This window comes from Sus scrofa, chromosome 2, assembly GCF_054392235.1.
Source record: "Sus scrofa isolate SSC_HxYL_T2T_F1_AM1 chromosome 2, Sscrofa_HxYL_maternal_Yorkshire_Landrace_v2.0, whole genome shotgun sequence".
Classification (NCBI taxonomy): Eukaryota; Metazoa; Chordata; class Mammalia; order Artiodactyla; family Suidae; genus Sus; species Sus scrofa.
Window position 1 is genome coordinate 142,341,300 of NC_139384.1, and position 16,832 is coordinate 142,358,131.

At 37.9% G+C, this 16,832-nt stretch overlaps 1 protein-coding gene across 12 annotated transcripts in view; it reads left to right on the forward strand.

Moving 5' to 3' along the window:
- Positions 1 to 16,832, forward strand: part of SLC27A6 (solute carrier family 27 member 6) — a 98,425-nt gene that overhangs the window by 69,208 nt on the left and 12,385 nt on the right. For 5 of the 12 annotated variants that reach the window (XR_014838733.1, XR_014838735.1, XR_014838726.1 and 2 more), the window contains 2 exons: positions 4,855 to 5,013; positions 5,107 to 5,255. The exons of 2 other annotated variants lie outside the window; for them this stretch is intronic. The gene's annotated coding sequence lies outside the window, so the exon portion shown is untranslated. Of the gene's footprint in view, positions 1 to 4,854; positions 5,014 to 5,106; positions 5,256 to 5,692; positions 6,886 to 10,149; positions 10,273 to 16,832 lie in introns of those variants that run through there. 5 more of the 12 variants (XR_014838728.1, XR_014838727.1, XR_014838730.1 and 2 more) reach the window with 5 other exon arrangements.

The following is a 16,832-nucleotide window of genomic DNA, read 5'->3' on the forward strand; positions in this document are numbered from 1 at the left end:
AAATCCTTCTAGAGACAGGCGCATAGCTGTCCGATTACCATCTGTGTGCTCTGTCATGTTTCAGCAGTTAGGGGAGAGGGAGAAAGCGTGGTTGGGTTTCTCAGTCAACACAGCCTGACCTTGTGGAGAGTGGTGGTTCCTTTTCTTCATCCGCTTACTGTAGGAAGCCCCCATTACCTTAGTCCCCAGCCTCCAATAAGAGACCAGGTTCTCAAGGCCAGAATGAATCACTGTCATTTGTGCGGCTTTCAAGGTGCAGCTCCTCAGATGCTACCCAACTCTACTAAATCGGAAACCAGTTGGAAAAAGGTCCTAGGAACTTGCATTTTTAAGATTCAGAGCTCTGGCTGTCTTGTGTTGCATTCCTGTATTCTTATTCTCTAACTCCCCCTGCTGCCCAGACATTCCTCTGGGCCCTCTTGGAACCCCAGATTTGTGCACAGAAAATTCCCTACAATTCCCTCATATTTGGTCTTATCAAACCCATCCTTCCAACTATTTGCCTCTTTGAAAATGTGGCTCTCCCTGGAGAGCACCACTTTCCTTTCAGTCTACAAGAGTGGAGGCTCTAAATATTCATCCAGCTCAAATATTGTGGCCCAGAGGTCGTGATCTTTGTATATCATGGTCCTTCCTGGATTATTATGATTCCTGGTCTGTGAGGGCCCTGTCATCTTGCTGCAACATCCTCTTATCTTTATCCTCTGAAGACTTCATCCAAGGGCTCACAGCTTTTGTTTTCTCTCTCCAATTCATGTCATCAGTTAATATCAATCTTCATTAAACCCACTGGCTTCTCAGGTTTTCTTTATCTCATGCTTCTTCCAGTTCTCATCCACCCTGTTCCATTCAGCTGATAGCTCTTCACATGCTTTTTTTTTTTTTTTTTTGGCCACACCCACAACATGCAGAAGTTCCTAGGCCAAGGATCGAACCCACGCCACAGCAGCAACCCAAGCACTGACAACACTGATCCTTAACCCGCTGAATCACCAGGGGAATCGGTCTCTCACATTTAATTGAGAATACGGAAGTCACCAGGTGGGAACACTGTCATTTTCATAGCAGTCAAACATTGTGAGGCTATATGTCAATTACTTTCATTTTTCTTGCCCAGGAATGAATGTCTCTTTTACTATCAAAAGCCATTATCATCATATATGTTCTGGAACTTGGCTTCTCACCTCAACTTAATTGTTTCTGATTACCTCCTTTTCGCTAGTGAATTTAACCTCTCCTCTATGCTCAATTATTTTCCTCAGAACATAAAATATGCTGTTATTTTCCATATTTAAAAATACTTCCCTTTTCTAAAACTATTCATAAGGTGATTTTAAAGTGTGTGAAATATGTGTGGAAAAATAAACCGGCAAAAATATATAACAAAACTTTGAAAAAGGCAGAGCCGTGAGGGCTAATGAGTCATAGCTCATACCAAAACACACTATAAACCCTCAGAAATTAAAGCAGTGTGTTGCTGGTTCATCAGTAGACCATGGGTTGACCTATGGAAAATAATCAAAAGGTGGAAACAAAATCAAGAATTTAGTATACAATATGAGTGATGCAATAAGACAAAGATAAACTTTTAAATAAATGGTTTAGAAAGAACAATGTTACCACCTGGATAAGATAAAGTTAAATTCATACCACATATGAGGACAACCTCTAAATACATGAAATATTTAAATGCAAAATATTGAAAGAAAATATTGATCAATTTCTTTAAAACACCAGAGAGGCAAAGGCCTTTGAACTATAATTCAAAATTCACAAACCATAAAGGAAAGATAAAAATATTTGACTCCTAAGAGGAAAGGAAGGGAGGGAGGGAGGAAGGAAAAAGAGGAGACAGAAAGGGGAGGGAGGAGGGAATAGGAAAGAGAAGGGAGAGGAGGAGCAGGAAAAGGAAAGAAAAAAAGAGAAGAAATGTTTGCTTGGGAGAAAACTTCACAAAATCAAAAGACGAAAAAAATTGGGAATATAGGCAACTTGCATCATCGATAAGGAATATCCTCTTAAAGCTCTCTCAGAGGAGTGCTCTGGTAGCCTAGTGGTTAAGGATTTGGCATTGTCACTGCTTTGGCTCAGGTTTGATTCCTGGTCTTGCCGTGGACATGACCCAAAAAAAAAAAAAAAAACAAAAAAAACAAAAAACCTCTTAGAAAAGATAAGTGACTCTAAGTGACACAGTAAAAAAAAAAAAAAGGTATGAATGCATACAGTTCAGAGAAAATAATTCTAATTCTCAAGTGTGTACAAAATGTCTTATTCATAATGAGAAACGCATATTGAAGGTACACTGTGTTTCTATTTTCGCTTATCACATTGGAAAAATTCAAAAGTTTCCCAACAGTTGGCAAAGGAATAGGGAAACAGGCTCTCATTTCTGGTATGAATGTAAAATTATATAATCCCATACAAATCAGTTTAGCAACTATTAACGTTACAAAACATTAACATCTTTGGCCTAGTGAGCTCATTTCTCAGAACTTATTCAAATAGATGTACCTGGACATGTACAGGAAGAAATATTTCCAAGATCATTGATTTGGGTATTGTCTGTAATAATACCATACTGGAAACAATCCATGAGTGCCTCCCTCCACCAGTCTAAAGCTCAGTGAGTGGACTGAGTTAGTGAGAACATTTTGGAATTGCAACATAAATATGACATTTAGAGTTAAGGAGCTTAAAGACACCTTCTAGTAGCAGAATGAAAGATTACCCATGGCCATGCCCAGACAGCCCATGACCAAAATGTAAGGAGAACCACCAAGAGCTCTGGTGGACGTGGAAACACAGGAGTGATCAGAGAACTAAGAGGTAAGCGAGCACTGTAGTGTCACAGACCTACCAAGAGAATAATCGAGAGTGTGCAATGATAGTGATTGATCTAGAAAGATAAGGCTAGAAAGAAAACTGTTACACGGGTTTGGCAAAATAGATATCATTAATGACCTCAGCGAGGGTAGTTTTATTAAAAAATTTTATTGAAATATATTTGATTTACAAAGTTGTATGAATTGCTGCTGTACCACAAAGTGATTCAGTTATACATATATAGTGTTATTCATATTCTTTTCATTATGGCTTGTCACAGGATCTTGAATATAGTTCCCTGTGCCATGGAGTAGGACCTTAATGTTTATCAATCCTATATCTATAGTTTGCCTCTGCTAATCCCCAAACTCCCATTCATTTCCTCCCCTACCCACCCTGCCCCTTGGCAACCATAAGTCTGTTCTCCATGTCTATGAGTCTATTGTTTTTTTCATAGATATGTTGATTTATATTGCATTTTAGATTCCACATGTAAGTGATATATGGTATTTGTCTTTGCCTTTCAGACTTCTGCTTCGCTTAATATGATAATCTCTAGGTCCATCTGTGTTGCTGCAGATGACATTTCATTCTTTTTGATGGCTGAGTAATATCCCCCCCCCACGTTACATTTTCTTTATCTATTCATCTTTCAGTGGACATATAGGTTGCGTCCATGTCTTGGCTCTTGTAAATAGTGCTGCTGTGAACATAGGGGTGCATGTATCTTTTCAAATTATGGTTTTGTCTGGGTATATGCCCAAGAGTGAGATTTCTGCATCATATGGCAACTCTATTTTTGGTTTTTTTGAGGAACCTCCATACTGTTTTTCATAATAGCTATGCTAATTTACATTCCCACACACAGTGTAGGAGGGTTCCCTTTCCTCCACACCCTCTCCAGCCTACTATTTGTCGACTTTTTTATGATGGCCATTCTGAGTGGTGTGAGGTGGTACTTGATTTTAGTTTTGATTTGCATTTCTCTAATAATTAGTAATGTTGAACATCTTTTCATGTGCCGTTGGCCACCTGAATGTCTTCTTTGGAGAAATGTCTGTTTAGGTCTTCGGCCCCTTTTTTCATTGGGTTGTTTGATTTTTGGATATTAAACTGTATAAACTGTTGTAAATTCTTTCCTTAGAATTTAAGCCCTTGCCAGTCACATCGTTTGTAAATACTTTCTCCTGTTCTAATAGTAGTTTTTGACTGGTGGGGAGACAATAAGACAGATTCAAGTAGGTTGAAGAGTGAATTGTAGATGAGAAGGAGGAGATCATTTTTTCAAGAAATTTTGTATTAAATAGGGACAGAGAAATAAAGAACTTGGAGGGTATGTGGAGTCAAGAAAATTTAAATATTTTATTTGTATTTTATTTTTAATAGACCATCTTATTTTAAATAAATAATACATAAAACAAGATGAAAAGATGCATTTATGTCTTGGTTCCCTCCTGACTTCTCTCCTACCCTTGGTAGACACCTGTTTATTCATTTTTCTTGTGAAAAACATTCAGGGTTTCTTTATGAAAATATAATGAATATGAATACATTTCTTATTTCTGTGCCCATTTCAAGCATATAAAATACTATTCTGTACCCAAAGTTTTCCATTTAATAATGTATATGGGAGATCTTTTCAAATTAGTATACAAAAAGCATTCTCATTTTTATAGTAGTTTTAGATGCATATATCATAGTTTATTTAAGTAGCTTCCAACACTTCCCTCCTCTCCATGTGTCCTTAGCACACTCTCAAAAACATAGACCCAGTGTGGAGAGAAATGATAGATGGACGACAAGCCAAAATGGCCTGAAACTAAGTGCTGTAATCTTGCCTTTTAAAACGGAAATTAGATTGATTCTGCTTTGAACTGAACTTTAAATTCCCCAACTTTTAATTCTTGACATAGAATTACAAGAAAGCCTTTCTACTCACGGGATTTTTCATTGACTGTCCATCTTGGGGTTTCCTAGGGTGATTTGTGAGGCAGATCTCCTAGAATTGACAGCTATTTAACTTCTTTCTAGTTGTTTGTGAATTAGGACTGGAATAGGAAGAGCAGCCCAGAGATATCTGCAGACACTATGTGTGTGATGACTGAGAACAAGGAACCCCCTATAAATAGTGCACGGGTCAAAGATACACTTGCACTGACACTGAGCTGCCGCATTTGGAAATGGAAATAGGTAATGCATTTGCTATCTTTCATCGTGGCTCCTTGTGCTGTTTCTTGAATCTGTAAATGGATATCTGATCCAAAAAAATGCCATTTTGTGCAGATATATGTTTTATAAATTGCAAGTCACATAATGGAAAATTAAAGGAGTTATCCATATATTAAGAGCTGCAATATTAAGACCAGATATTATATTCTCAAGCAAACAAGCTGAAAATTTTGAAGATGATATATGAAAGCTTATGCCAAAAAGGTAATAACATAATGAACAAAATTCTTTTTTGATGTTCCCAAGAGAACCGGGAGGGAGATATATGAACTAACTGGTTTACATCAAAGCTAATGATCAAACCTACTTCTGTAAATCTTGCATTAGTCAAATATTTTGGTAATTAATAAGCAATCCAAATTGTTACACTTGAAAAGGAAGTCTACGAATAGTCAGTTATCTTTGATCTGCATCAAAATACCTGATTTTACTATTTAATTACCTTCATAACCTATTTTTAAATTACTCAATGAATTTTATTACATTTATATTTGTACAATGATCATCGCCATATAACCTAATTAAATCCAAAAGAAAACATTATATGAAGCTACTCTGATCTAATTATTTGTTATATGAAAACATAAAAGAAGTTTAGATCAAATGGAGTTTTGTAGTAAAATGTCCCCATTTTTTATAGGACATGTGGGTAAGTTCTACACATGAGAAGAACAAAGCAATAATATGTATTTCTTATATTCTTTCCTTAGACTTTAATTAGTGACACTGGACTTAAAAAAGACAATACATAGGTGATAACCTATAGGTACCCCAGTCTTATCATGAAAAAAAAAAAAAAAAAGGAGATAAATTTCAATTGAGAACATTCTACAAAACACCTGGCTTGTACTCCTCAAAACTGGAAAGGTCAGTAAAAACAGGTAGTTTAATTAGCAATTAAATTAATGAATACTTATTTAGAATATTTATCTACTTTTATTTAGCAGATCCCAAGGAGAGGGAATGTGCTTGATTGGGAAAGCTGGCGGGACGGGCATGAGAAGGAAAGAATTATACCTAGGAAGTTTAGACAAATCCTATTTGAAGCTTTATACTGAGTGAACAGGTCGCTGGAGTATAACTGGTAAGATGCAGGAGTAGGAGTCCCTAATAGAAAAAAAGTCCATAAATACCCAATATGTTTAATTTCCTAAACCTATCTGAAATGCTGACAATAGGGAAGATGATCATGGCAATGATTTTCTCCTTCTGATTTGTAAGATTCTGTGTAATTTCTCTTTCTGATTTGTAAGAGTTGTGTAATCGACCTCGTGGTATGGAAGCGATTGGTCTCGGCATTGCCTTTACCAGTGACTTACTAAGAACAGAAGTGAACTTCACATTCTAATTCATGAGGTACCGGGGCAGGTTTTCTGGGGATTTTCTGAGAAAGTCTTTCCTTCCTTTCACTGGAGAGCCCTGGAAAACCACCCCCAGCTGTGACGGAGGACGCAGGCTGCCGTAATTCTTGACGGCAGCTCTGTTACAATGATGAGAGGTGTCAAGCTAAGAAAAAAGACCAACACGTATGGAAGCACAGAGTTCACCGCTGCCTGGACCACTCTCAAATTTGTTCTTCATCTGGACTTTTAGTTATGCAAGGCAAAAAAAAAAGTCCCTTTAGTGTGAGCAGGGTTCCTGTTACCTGTCATTGAAAGTACCCCCAGATGCTCATTACCTGCTAGGAAACATGGCACCTAAGTCATGAGAGCAGCTAAGTCAGGTTCATGTGGAAGTCGAGCACAAAGCCTGACAGGAGGAGCAGCAGTACTAAACCATAACCAGAAGCGGGGGTGGAGGGAAGGAAAGGACAGAAAGAAAAAGAAAAAAAAAGGAGAATAAAATTAGAAGAGCCATTATTGTATACAAATCATTCATAATAACATATCTTGCCAGATATTACCTTCTGTAAATGGTACTTTCAAAGACAGGTTGAATAAGCTTTCGAATGCCAAAATAGATTACGTGGGTAAAGACGTCAGTATGCTACTTTGCTGCTCCCTGGGATCAGTAACTGGCACCCTTCTCCTGACCCCAGTATCGTCTGGAGTCAGCCTGTATGGCTGAGGCAACCATCCCCAGGGTGCCAGTTTTAGGTTGTTCTCTTTATGGAATCACAGCATTATATTTTCCCAGGACTAAGCAGATTGTGGACTTACTCCAGGATACTTTAATGCTTTTAGGGACAGGTGCCTCGATTCTTTTCCTGCTACTCTGTAGAATAAAATTTATCCGGAGCTTTCACAAATACAACCAGCTAGCCAGAACACAAGTATTCCTCTAGTAACAGTACAAAAACATAAATTTAAGAAAAAGAGAGGGAAAGAGAACACCCCACCCCATAATATTTGGTAGCTTCTGATCTTTAGGATTGAAAGTCTTCAATGAGAAGGGAAAGGATGTTGAGGACAAGTTCTCTGTTGTCGTTGTTTTGTTTTTCACTTTTTCCTGAGTTAAACTTTGTAACTACTGTGTCACCAACAAGAGAAGAGGCTATAAAAACGAGTGAATTTTCTGTCCCAGCACATGCCGTTTTCCTCGTAGCATTTAAAAACCTTAAAATTTACTTCATATCAAGAAAAAAAAATACAATTGGTAAAATTATACACACATTTAAAAACTAGTTAATTAACTAACACTTTTCTCTCTCTTGCTTGAGTTGATAAGGTCCTATTTTAGCCTGGGTTTAACTCTCTAATTCTCTTCTCTTTCTCTTTCAAGTAGAGTCATTTTCATGTCATAACTCATCAAATTTCAGTAATTCCACACAATTTAAGAGCTTCTCCTCCAAATATTGATTCTCATATTTGTCCTTTTCCTTGTCTATTTGAGTTTGAGACTAAGACTGCACTTCTATCCACCTCCACATCTTTCAAGAACCACGTTTTCACCCCTTGTCTTTTCTCCTCACCACCCTCTTAAACAGCAATGGCAAGAGGCATCTGTAATCTCCAGGTGGGCCCATTCATTTACGCAGAAGACAGAACAGAGAAGTTAGGACTTAGCTGCAAGCTGCAAAGTCAGGCAGAACCACTGTTTCTTGTCTTTGGAGATAATCTTCAAGTTTGCCGGACTGGGAAAGCCGGTGGGCAGATACACAAGGGTCGGGTATTGGTGGGATTCCCAGAGAATAGGCTATGTGCCTTGGCTGATGTCTGAGGCCAAGGACCAGGGAAGAGAAGGACAATAGAAACCCTAATTAGAACAGTGGAAGTTCTGAACCCTAGTTCAAGTAAAGCCCTAGGAGACAGCAAGGCTGGAAGACCCCTTTATCCAACTTGGTATGGTGTGCGGTGGTTAGGAATTGCCTGTTGCATGTTTAGGCAAAAATGGTCTGAGACAGCATGGGAGAATTTCTTCTTGTGCCAGCACTGCTTGGAAGCACAGCCAAGTATCATCCCAAGCTTTTCAGAGGGGCATTGTATTAATTAAAGACTTGGAACAAAAAGCTTTGAAGTTGAGGAAGAGGAAGATTCCACCATCACTGATAAGCCCCTGGTCTGATCTGCAGACCAGATAGGCTAAAAGGATAATGGGTAACTCAGCAGGTAAAGTGAAGTGAAGTGGAATGGAATGATGGGGAGTGGAGTGGAGTGATCAAACTTGACAAGAACTACTGTCCCTTCCTCTGCACCTGAGTTTGACCTGATAGATTCACCAATCATTGCTCATGGTTTCCCATCGTCTTTCATGTTTGCTTTACAGAAGGAGAGGATTAACTACTTCTTTGTCATAAAACTTTTAACGCAAATAGCATCTGCCTACTTAAGTACCAATTGGGATTTTAGGGAGATGTGCATATCTCAAATATAATAATGATACAGGCATCCGAGACTGTGGAAAAAGTTGAGATAATTGTGAGTGTCACCTATGTAGTCATTTGCTTAAAAATTATTTTTATTTAAAAACACCTCCTTTACTACTATTATTGAAGCTTAAAATTGTAATAGATTAAAAGGTTAGTTAAAATAATAGAATAAAAATTATATAAATGATTATAGTTCACAGTAAGAGATATTTAGGAGAAATATAAGGAAAAATTTTAAATAATTATTTTAATTTTGCTAATAGTGATGGTTGAACATTTTGAAAATCAGATGGTTTAAAATCATATTTCATTATATAGATAAACATTTTAAAATGCATTTTTGCTAGTAAATCTGCATGATTAGATACAATAATGCAGAAAAATATGTTGTACCAAGATTTTATTGAGTTTAAAGTATAGGTCTTTGCTATAAATGTCATTTTTAATCCAAGTTTCATGAACCTAACTTTTTTTTTTTTTTTTTTTGGTCTTTTTTTGCCATTTCTTGGGCCACTCCTGCAGCATATGGAGGTTCCCAGGCCAGGGGTCAAATCGAAGCTATAGCCGCTGGCCTACACCACAGCCACAGCAATGCCAGATCCAAGCTGCATCTGCAACCTACACCACAGCTCACGGCAACGCCGGATCCTTAACCCACTGAGCAAGGGCAGGGGTCGAACCCGCAACCTCATGGTTCCTAGTCGGATTCGTTAACCACTGCGCCACGACGGGAACTCCGACTGAACCTAACTTTTTTTAAGTGAGGACACAGCAACAGTACAATGCGGAGAGCATCTCCATTGTTTAGCCTAGTACCTGGCACATAGACGCCTCCAAAACAACCTTGTAAGAACGAATGAAAATTATCTCCTTTTCTAAACATTATAGTACTACTAATGAAGCCTAAAATTGCACTATATTGGAGTTCCCTTGTGGCACAGTGGGTTAACGATCTTACATTGTCATTGACCCAAGCCAGATGGGTCACTGATGTGGAGCAGATTCAATCCCTGGCCTGGGAACTTCCACATGCCATGGGTATGGCCAAAAAAAAAAAAAGTTATATTAGCTTACAAACTCATGCTGAACACAGAAACAGGTAAAAAGCTATAACAGTTTGTTCCTGATGAGTTTTCATGTGAAATCCTTTCTTCCTCATTGCATGTTGAGGATGTTTTTTTACACGTTAAGTACAAGAGCTTTGATTGATTTTATCATGTAATTTTAAGATAAAGCTTCCTACCAATTTGTTCTTTTTCTCTATTTTCACAATTGATCTCAAAATATAGCATCATTAAACCATATTTCCAGGATGTACCGGTTTTACATTAGAGGATTGGAAGCAATGTTATGAACTATGGATACCAGTGTCTAATGTTAGAAGTTTTTCACAAATCATGGAGAGGCTGTTGGTAAGTACTGTTAGAACTTCAAATTCCTCCCGAATGTTAGAAATAAGTTTAAGGTATTAACTGACATTCATAGTGTTTCATTCTATTCAACTGATTTTGAAAGGAAAGGTAATTGACTAAGGGCTAGAGCCTGTTAGAAACATATTAATAAAATGAAAGATGGGAGTTCCCATTGTGGAGCAGCAGAAATGAATCCAGCTAATGTCCATGAAGATGCAAGTTTGATCCCTGGCTTTGCACATTGGTTAAGGATCTAGCATTGCTGATGAGCTGTGGTGTAGGTCACAGATGTGCCTTGGATCCCACATTGCTGTGGCTGTGGTGTAAGCCAGCAGCTACAGCTCCGATTCAACCCCTAGCCTGGGAATCTCCATATGTCGCAGGTGCTTCCCTAAAAAAAAGAGCGAAAAGAAAGAAGGAAAAAATAGAAATCTGTGGGGGACAGAATACTGTGTCCTCCCCACATGCTCTAAGATGTCCATGTCCTAATTTCCAGAGCCTGTGAGTATGTCACCAGAAATGCAGAAGGGACTTTGCAGATATGATTAAGTTAAAGATCTCACCATGGAAAATGTCTGAGCTTATGCAGGTGGGCCCAGTGCCATCACAGAAGGCCTCCTAAAAGAGACTAGGTAAGCAGATGAGTCAGAATCAAAGCCAGAGACAGGACAGTGAAAGCAGATAGATTTGAGGACGCAAGGCTGTTGTCTTTGAGGGTGGAGACAAGCACCATTGGCCAAAGAATGCCAGTGGAATCTGGAAAAGGCAAGAACGCAGGTTCTCCTGGAGCCCCCAGAAAACAGGCAGCCCTGCTGATGCTCCGATTTTAGGACTCTGTCTTGCAGGGCAGTATGATAAATGTGTGTCATAAGCCTCAGAATTGGTGGTCTTTTGTCACAACAGCTGAAACTAATCTACATGCTGAGTTGTAGGACAAAAGACGATTGAGTTGAAGATGAAACTCTGTCAGGTCAGTAGGTGCCCACCCCTTCCTGACTCTGAAAGCTTCTCAGCAGTAGCGTTTCCTGTCCTAGGATGGGATCACCCTGAAGCACGGAAACCAAGACATCCTGAATTTGGAGACAACTGATGCTTCAGGAGATCTCTGTTTCCCCCAACACATGATATGCCTTGACCTGAGAAAAGTGTCCATCGCTTTCCTCAATTTCTCAACATAAGTCCAGAACTTAAAAGATTTAAGAACCACTAAATTAGAACCATGCTTTACTGTTTAAGTTTATGAAGCAATTCATAAAATGGTTGATGACCATTAAAACTGCAGTCATATGAAGATATGAGGTAGAGTGATGTTTCTGTGACTACACATGAATTCTTTCTGGCTTGTTGAGGTGTCCAAGTTATGCATGCTTAACAGATGGAGAATGCAGTCATTTACCATGTATGCTCTTTGCTTGGCCCCAATAGGCCTTGTGTCAGAAACCCCTGAACTTTTGGATTTGTGCTCAGGTATCTTGGTAGCCATTTAACTTAATATCTTCTGGTTTAATTCTCACAAGAGCACCCTCAGTGTCCAAAAGTGTCTCCTGAATGTTCATTGATTCTCAGATGCAGTGTGGTGGGGGCAAGGCTGAATGGTGGTTTCTTGAGTACCATACAAGGAAGAAGGTATCTTGTGCAGCTACCAGGAGCCAGGCAATGAGGGGTTCTCAGGTGTGGTTCTGGGAACTTGTTAGAAGTGCAGTTATCTGGCTCTACTCCAAACCTACTGAGTCAAATTCTGGGAATGTTTGTACCTCCAGGTGTTTCTAATGTGAAAGCTGGCAAATCACTGAGCTAAAGCATAAAATCCCTTATCTGAGTATTCAACATTTTGCACAGATTTTTGTATTCAAGAGGCAATATCCAAACTCTTAGTTTTCCAGAATGGGGAGGAAGGTGGGAAAGGAAAAGAAGGAAGGCAAAGCAAACTAATAGAAAAGGAGAAATTAATTTGATTTTTTCCCCCACCCAAGCTCCCGCTTTTCTCTCCTTAAAAAAAAAAAAAAAAAGCTAATGCAATCCTTTCCTGAAGACTTGGGGGAGCTGCAAATAAATACTTCTCTTTAGGTCACTGTATCTCAACCTGGGAACCACCAGGAGACTGTGAGGAAGCTTTCTGCGGTTTATGAGCCTCTTAGGCATTTTTTCTGAGATTAGATTTTTTTTATCATCAGGTCAATAGTTCATCCTTAGCTAATTTCCAATAGTCTGAGCAGCTAAATTTATAATACCAAGCATACCAAGGTCAAATTAGATTAAAGCAAAATGCATTGGCTGGGAGTGACTTAGGATAAACTCCAATGGACACAGCCGTCTTATTTAAAATTCTTAGCTGTCCTAACTTGCATAGTCACTCAACTCCAGTGTGGCTTTTCTTAATTCTGACACTCAGCTAGGTGTGCCTAAATCTAGGCTCGCCATATGACGAGTGCTGAATAGAAAAAGAGGCTGGGACAACACTTATAGACCAAGCAAACAAGGATGTGTCATCTCTCTCTAAATCCCAAAGACTAATATAAATAGAAGATTACTGGGTGCAGTGAGTTGTAGTGAAACCTTCAAAACCCCTTTCCTGAGCTCTTATGTTATATCATATTTTTAGGCATGTCCTCATCTTGACTTCTGCTATCTCAAATATTTACCCTGTCCTGACCACTGGCATTTTCTTTAGTTGGTGGACTGAATGCCCTTGAAGTCTCTGAGTAGCTGTACTAATGAGAATGTAGCCCTCATGAAAAATCTGCAACTCCCTTCTATTCCATAATTGTCATTTGAGTTCGGTCTTGTGTGCACGAATTTTATTAAAATCTTGTAGGGTTTTTTCACAGTCTAATTTGTCTTATTTAGAGTATTCATTATGTGGATGACTATTACAAATTGCCATTCCTCATAATTTTAACATTTATATTAAAATCAACTTCGAGTTGCCAGGGCTCAGCTTAATCAATGTATCTTGCATGGTTAGTGTCTGAGCATGCATTCTACCCAGCTAGTCGTCTACACTCACATTCACATCTATATCTCCATTAAGCACCCCGCCTCTCCTCGGTTGTTTAAAATGTCCTTCTGAGCTCCCGTTGTGGCACAGCAGAAACAAACCCAACTAGTATCCATGAGGATATGGGTTCAATCCCTGGCATCACTCCGTGGGTTAAGGATCTGGTGTTGCCTTAAGCTGTGGTGTAGGTCACAGACATGGCTTAGATCCCACATTACTGTGGCTGTGGTGTAGGCCAGCAGCTGCAGCTCCAATTTGACCCTAGCTTGGAAATTTGCACATGCCACTCCTGTGGCCCTAAAAAGCAAAAAAAAAAAAAAAAAAAAAGGAAATAAAAATGTCTTTTTACTTTATGGCCAACTACTTTCTATTACTTTCCATCAAGACTTCTCTTTCTCACTTGATATTTTCTCTATCAACTTTTTCTTCTATATTTATCCTATTAGTTCCTAGGGTCTTTATCAGTCTCTAAGTTTATTTCTTTTGGAGGAGAAAAAAAAAAAGGAACCCTCCCTCAAAATCTTATATCCCTTCATAGTTACCATCCCATCTCTCAATAACCAAGATGCTTGAAAGTCTACTCTGCCCTTGCTCTTTCCAGTTTCTCACTTCCTTTGTACTAGTATCTTATGTTTGATGCCAAAATTATGCCAAAATTTCTCTCTGAAAGTCTTTAATGATCAACACATTGTTAAATCCAATGGCTTTTCAGTACTTTCTGTTTAGACATATAGACTTTACTTGATGTCTGTACTTATTTCTTCTCTTGACTTCTAAGATACTGCTATCTCTGGGTTTTCCATATCATCTCAAAGTCCTTTGCCCCTCGTTCTCAACTCGGTTCTTAAATACTGATGCATTGTAGGATTTCAACTTACTGCATTTCTGGTAACAGTAAATGGTACCATTATCCATCTACTTCTTACTCAAGTCAGAAATATTTGTCTTATTTATTTATTTATTCATTCATTTATTTAGGTCACACCTGTGGCATGCATAAGTCCCCAGGCCAGAGATCCAACCGAAGCCATAGCAGTAACCTGAGCCACAGCTGTGACAATGCCAAGCCCTTCATTGCTAGGCCACCAGGGAACTCCAGGAACTTTTGTCTTTTTAGAGTCAGATATCACTCCTTTGATTCTTACATGATAAGATAGGAAAGACATATTAAATGTCTCCCGGCATCAATTACCCTTCCCCCATGCCTTTCTTACCTTGCTAATTCAAACTCATTATTCAACAGTCATCAGAAATCGTCTTTACCAGGATATCTTCCCTGCTCCATAAGCAGTTTCTGAACAGAAGTGCATGAAGCAAAACTCGAAGTGTTAGATGAAGTAGCTGAATGCCTCTCTTGCCAATTCTTTGCACATTGCTCATTTACACTGAGAAAAGCAACTGCAAGTCTTTGAGTTATTTAAGACTAACTTCTATTTATTTAAGTTCTGGTAGCTGTCTCATATAGTCTGTTAACTGGCCATACCATCTGGCCTTGTTTTCATTATCAAGAATAACCAAGCCTAAAGCTGTGAAACCAAGATGGGAGAAATATCCGTATGAGCCCCCAATTCAACATTATTTGCATACTAGGAGAATTGCCAGCTGTTCTAGAACAGCTCCAAAGAGCCATAGTAGATCCTGGGAAAATTGAAAATGAAATTATCTTCTGCAGAGTCTGTTTTCATTCCTATCCTTCCTTTTAGCTTCATGGTATCCTGTTTCTCTCTCATGTCTTCCAAGCTGTGAATATTGGGAGTCCACTTTTCCCACATCCTTAATATTACATCTATCATTACTATGTTTTTTCCTTAAAATTAGCTAAGCCGAGGGAGGTTGATGTTAAACTTGCTTGCATAGAGCTTATGCCCACTTTAATAATGGCGGAATTTGATATGGGGCATTTCATACAATGAATCTATTAAATCGGTGACTTATAGATATTAAGTATAAAATTAATGATGGAGTTCAAAGATTTTGACTTTTAATGAGATCTTCTATTCTATTAAAATTCTTATTCTTAATAAGTTTAAGAAACGAAAAAAAATGTTTTAATGAGATTAGAAAGAGATGAACTAATAGCCCCTACAGTATGTAGAAAATAAGAGGGTAATTATCTTAACTGCCAGTGACAAATGAGGTAATTAAAACCACTCTTTCCACTGAGAACAACTAGAAAACAATTTGCTGCAAAACATTTACGTGAAGTGATCCTGATCCCAACAACACAGTAAAAAATTACTGAATGAGAAGACAGAAATTCCGAGAATTTAATCTTGACACAAGTGTAGAAAAACAGCATCCCTTCAGGGCTGTTTTGGCCCAGGGGTCTTTGGTCAACCTTGAAGTGGTGGCAGGGAAGCTAGGCAACACTGCTGTAAGAACTGGGGGGATATGGGACAAAAGTTTTACACCAGAACCTACCAATGGTAGGGACCCTTATAAGCCCCCAGGCTTTTAGATCAAGGCTCAAAAAATTGAATTATGGGGATCAGGATAAACTGGGAATGAATCGGCTCTTGCAGAGACTACAGAATAGCATTAAAACATCTGAGATGTTCTGAAAAATCCCGATCCTAGAATTTAGTAGTTTACACTTAATGCGACTGTATTTGAAATTTTAAACAGTATCAAGAGTATTTGAGTTATAACTTAAAATCTTCCTAACTTGCTTTCTCCATACTCTCTTTGTTGTTTCTTTTTCTACTTTTGGGATGTCTTTAACCATCTTCTTATTTATCTGCCACTAACTTAAATTTTAGATTGATTAGTGTTTGAGTTTCTTGAATCTATTGACTGAAGTCTCTTAGCAGTTTTAGGAAATGCTTAGTGGTTATCTCTTCAAATACTCTGTCTCATTCTTTCTCTCGATTTTTTTTTCTTTCTTCCTGGGACTTTAGTTAGTTAAATGCATGTTAAACATTCCAGAAAATACAACTTAGTTAAACTGATATAAAAGGAAATGGTAAATCTGTATATTCTCCTATAGTAAATTCAGTCTTTAATTAAAGATTTATCATACAGCTAAAATACTTAAGACATTGTCATAGTATCAAAAACAGGAAAAAAAAAGAAAATAGGGAAACCATAAACATATATATGTGCATAAAAACATTTAACTTATGAAAAAAGTAACACTAGAAAGTGGTGGAAAAATTACATTGATTTCAAAGTATTATGTGTGAAAATTGGTTATCCATGTGAGAAAATAATGAAACTTGTTTCAACATCATGCTACAAACAAAAATCAATACAAATTGATTGCAAATCTAAACATAAAAACAAAAATAAAGTTTTTAGAAGATGAGAGAATATGAACCCAGTATATCAACATTTTTAAACGGAACCAAAACATTGGCCATGAAAAAGGCTAATATCTCTAATTCAATTTAAATTGAGACCTTATGTTTCACTAAACTTATCATTAAGAAAATGAAAATTCAAGCCACAGAGTATGAAAAAACATGTACACATACAGAAAGAACTCATTTTTTATTGAAAATAACATAACATTAAGTAAATGGCTAGAATAGCAAAAATCTATAACCCTATATTAAACTTATTT